Below are 4649 nucleotides of genomic sequence, written 5' to 3'. Positions count from 1 at the left end.
TGTTTATAGTGTTTGATTAAAAATTCACAAATGAATTGAAATGTAACTAAGCTATGAAACAGATTTTGTTTTGATCCGGAGAGGATTCGGGATTGTCGGGAAACAATATTTGTTTGATTAAAAGTCTGTAAATGAGAAGCTAAGAAAGGTTAAAGTCAACACTTCAACCATCTGCTTTCTTGTTTGAAAATGTAAGAATTAGTGCTGCACAGTTATTCACATTTTTAATGTCATGACGTGAACGTGCACATTGAACACTTCACCAAAGTGTGGTATCTCACTGGGCTGCGATTGCTGGTGAGTAGTTGGAGACAAATTTGTGACAAAACACAAATGAGTGATTATTTTAACTTTGACTCACACTGCCTTGCATGGCAGCAGCCTCATATTGGGGTTAATGTGAGGCATTGATGTGTAATGTGCTTTGAGCGTCTAATGCAGATGGAAAAGCGTGATATAAATGAACACGTTTGCTCCTTGCTGACAAAGTGGTCAGGATGGCTGTGAGGAAATCTCAGAATGTAACCACAGAGGGAAAAGCCTAGAGTGGCTCTATGGAGTAGGGGAAGAAACATGGTGGCACAGCACTCCCCAGATTGAATAGCTGGATAGTGTCCAGCAGAGTGCCAGCCCGCTGCATCTCATTATTGTTCCCTGCTAGAGTTACTCCGTGGAATACAATCTACCGCTGACCATAATGCTTTTTGTTGTCCTCAACTTTAGATACTGTATTGTACAGTGTCATGGGTGACATAAATAATGCAAACTTTCAAACAAATCTCTTATGTACCACGGGCAGCTGCACCTCTCTGTACTCTCACCGCTGTAATGTATGATCACCTAACTCTGTAGGAGATGCAACATGGAACTGTTGTGCCAGGCGGTGACAGCATTAATAAACATGAATCTCACCTCCAACAGTGGACCAGGAGTGTTTCACAGCGCAGGGTGGACATGGAGCCGAGACTGCAGCCTGTGGATAAAATTTCCTCCCTCTGCTGCTGCTGTGTGCTGTAATCAACCACGCAAAAATAAATCCCATGTGATAATAGAGCCATTGCGGTGTCCAGAGTTGGGTTGTGCGGCTGAAGTGAGCCAAAACACACAAAAAAAGAAAGTTCCCTAGAAAGCCTGTGTCTGACACATGGGACAGCATGGTCGACTGCCAGCAGTGTCCAGTAGCTGGCAACGGCGCACTCGTTGCTGCTCATTCACATTATGAACCCACACCCAGAGATCATGTCATCAGTCCAGCACCTCTGCTCTATGCACACACGCACGTGAGGTCAGTAGCGCTGGGATGTGATTGCATGATTGAGTGACCGCACTGTGCCGAATATGGTGTGAGTCAGGTCCATATGTTGGTTGTACTCTGGTGTTCGGTACCAGCGGGTCCTGTGCAAATTGAGGAACACAGTGCTCTCTCCCACTCTGGTCTGCCATCCAGACGTTTGGACATCGGGCAGTCTTCAGCGCTTTTTATGGCCGTCTGAGGGCAGTCTGTGTCATCTACCTGTTGTCTACATGCGCTTTGGATGCCATCGTGCAGCTGTGGACGAGGTAATCTAGATACATTCTGACACTGCTGACCACGCCTCTTTTCCTCCTGACTGTGTCGTTACGGCAGTATTTGCCGTGTCGGGCTGGTTCCTGCTCATTCTTGCTATGTGTGATTGGGGCTTCATTTCATAAGAGTTCAAGACACCTGTGACATGTCTTGAGAACGCAAACCCCTGCAAATGTTTCACGAAATTTCAGGAACTCCTTTTTGAATGCTGTTCACAATTTGTCACAGCCCAGTGAGATACCACCCTAAGGTGCAATGAATAAGACAAATAATTTGTATGTGCCATGGCATAAGTAAGATTTGCTGTTTGCCGTTGATGTGCTGGTGCTTGTGTTTTCACAGTGAGTACAGTGGGAAACAGGAGTTCAACATTTGTGTTGTTGGCGAAACTGGTAGGTCAGGGGTAATGGCAGAGCCAGAAATTATCTTTGGTGATAAGTGAGTAGTTGGATGTATGTGCAGATGTGGGTGATTTTTGAGTGTGGACAGAGTGGTCCGGACTCAGGACACCACTCCATTTACTTACCACACAGCATCAGTTCACCAAGGAAGGATGTAAACCTTGCCATCAGTGGCGGTTCTACATTGAATTACTCCCTGGGCAAGACCCCCTCTGAGCGCCCCCCCCACAAAATTTTTTTTGCACAAACAACAATTTTTAAAAATCATTATTATTTTACAAGTGCCCCTTCAATTGAAACTGATAAAAGACTGCAGGCTACAAAATAGCTCAAAACATCCATGAGTTGCAAATTTGAATAAACACGCCCTTACATGTAAAATGTCTGTCATTAGAAGCTTTATTTAAATGTCTTTCCCTCCTCCTCCTCCTCCCCTATAGCACTTTTATTAAGGTGCATATTCATCTCAACATTTACCTAAATACATATTTAGCTTGATGTTTGTAAATATTGGGCTAAATGTATAAATACTTAATAACTTAAGTAATCTGCTAAAGTTTTAGGTTTCAGAGAAATTTGATAATGTAGTATTTTCCTTTTTTTTCTCCCTAATTTTTGCTCTTCATCTGTGGGTCAAAAGAAATTCTAAACTGAAATGTTACTAGCATTCCCATGCCAATGAAATCAAATGTGATTCTTTTTCTCCCTCAAATAAACCAGTTAATTATGAAGATAAGCCTCATTTTAAATGTTATTATTGTTATTATTATTATTTTGTCAGTGTTCATGACATTAAAAAGAGTTGCCAGCTGCTGGAAATTTTTTTTTTGTAAAAACACATACTCTTGCTGGCACATAAAAGGGTCAGATTCAGTCACTTCAGCTAGTAATGTGAACACAGCATAAGTTCTAGGCTGTCTTTACATGTAATAATTGCAATATAGAAATGACTATACTGTTTATACTGATAAACTTATATCTTATTTAATCTGGGATTGTGCACATATTCAAATTAAGGTGCAGGAGCCAGCCAAAAACGAAGACATAAAAAAAAGCAGCCATGTGGGGTAGGGTGCATCAAATTTGAATGGGAAATTTTAATTTCAAAGTATCAATTTGGCTGGCATTGCAATTTGTTCCAATGAACATAAAAAATGACTTTTACAAAGTTTTGAGGCACTCCACTGAGATTTTGGACTGCCACATAATGCATAAACGTTTGTGAAATTGCAAAAATGTTCAATTAATAGTCTAATTTCCAAAATGTTGACCTGGAAATGTTGAATGCAGTGAACCTTTATACAGTAACATGTCCTATGGGGTTATCAAAGTAAAACTTGTTTGTTTGCCCTTTGGGCATTTCTCAGAATTCAACTTTCAAGATTCTCCATTCATTTGTACTATAGACAATTTAAATGGAGGTCAATGGGACAAGTTCACGTGGCCTTACCCTGAGTTTTGTGCAGCAGTGATGATGTCGGACACACATATAAATTTTAATTGACTTTATTGTTAAACATAAGGGGTGATACTGGACACCACGTCCATTGTGCACCCTACACTGGGACAGCAAGATAACACCGATGCTCAGCAAAGTGGAGGAGTGTTTTCCAGTGGTGGTCGGAGATGCAGAGCGGCTGAAGCTTCTTGGTGTCCCGGCGTATAAGAAGCAGATCAATGAGGCATGTGGAGTGATCATTGCCTGGTTTACATGCAAGTTGCTGCAGGACTGGTGCTGTGCTGACCAGGTTGTCAACATGGCATTTGACACCACTGTGTCAAACACCAGCCATCTCACATCAGCCTGCATTGCCATACAGCTCTCACTGGGGTCAACCACTACTTTGGTCTGAGTGCCAGCACCACGTTGGTGAGGTCATCCTGAACCAGGTTTTCACAAACCTGAAGGTCTCGTGTTAGTAGGGAAGAGATTTTTTTCTATACAAGTTGGGAAGAATCATTAGCAAAGTGTCTGCCTCACCTTGTTTAGTTAGGTACACCATCTCTCTCTGTTTCTCTCTCTCACACACACACACATACACACACACACCTCTACGAAGCTGAGCAACCAACATCATTTCACTATGTTTCAAATGCGTGACATATATCCTTGTATGTTAGGTTGGCGAGCTAGGTGAGCAAGCTATCGCAAACATTGCCAGATATATTTACCACTTAGCTTAAAACATTTACCACTTTTAAAACATTTATCTCTGCTCAGCTGTCAGTCAGTCAGTCAGTCTGCCCTGCTCAAACACGAGATAACGTTTCAAAACAGACTTCTACTGCTGCTCTTCTTCTGCTTCTTCTTCTTCTTCGCCCCTTTGATTGGCGGGTGGCAACCATCACCTTAGGTCCATACCGCCACCTAGTGTACTGGATGTGTCAATGGATGTATAGATACTTCAGGTTACATTCTGGTGTGTGTTAAGTACACATAAAAAATAATAGCAATAAAACAAAAATAACAACGATAATAATAAAAGAAGCACCAAAGTTGGAACTACCTATCCAGATGAACACAATGCCTACACTATATTATAAAGCCCTGTTCCCCTCAGAAAGCCCATCAGTGCCCTTAAACATTTACTATCACTTTTACCTATAATGCCCTGCATATCCCATCCTCTCAAATCATCCACAGCAAAACACCTCCGTTGGAAGCATTACAGGACAAGTTT

The sequence above is a fragment of the Thalassophryne amazonica genome, chromosome 2 (assembly GCF_902500255.1).
Source record: "Thalassophryne amazonica chromosome 2, fThaAma1.1, whole genome shotgun sequence".
In the NCBI taxonomy this organism is placed as follows: domain Eukaryota; kingdom Metazoa; phylum Chordata; class Actinopteri; order Batrachoidiformes; family Batrachoididae; genus Thalassophryne; species Thalassophryne amazonica.
This window is presented reverse-complemented; position numbering follows the sequence as displayed.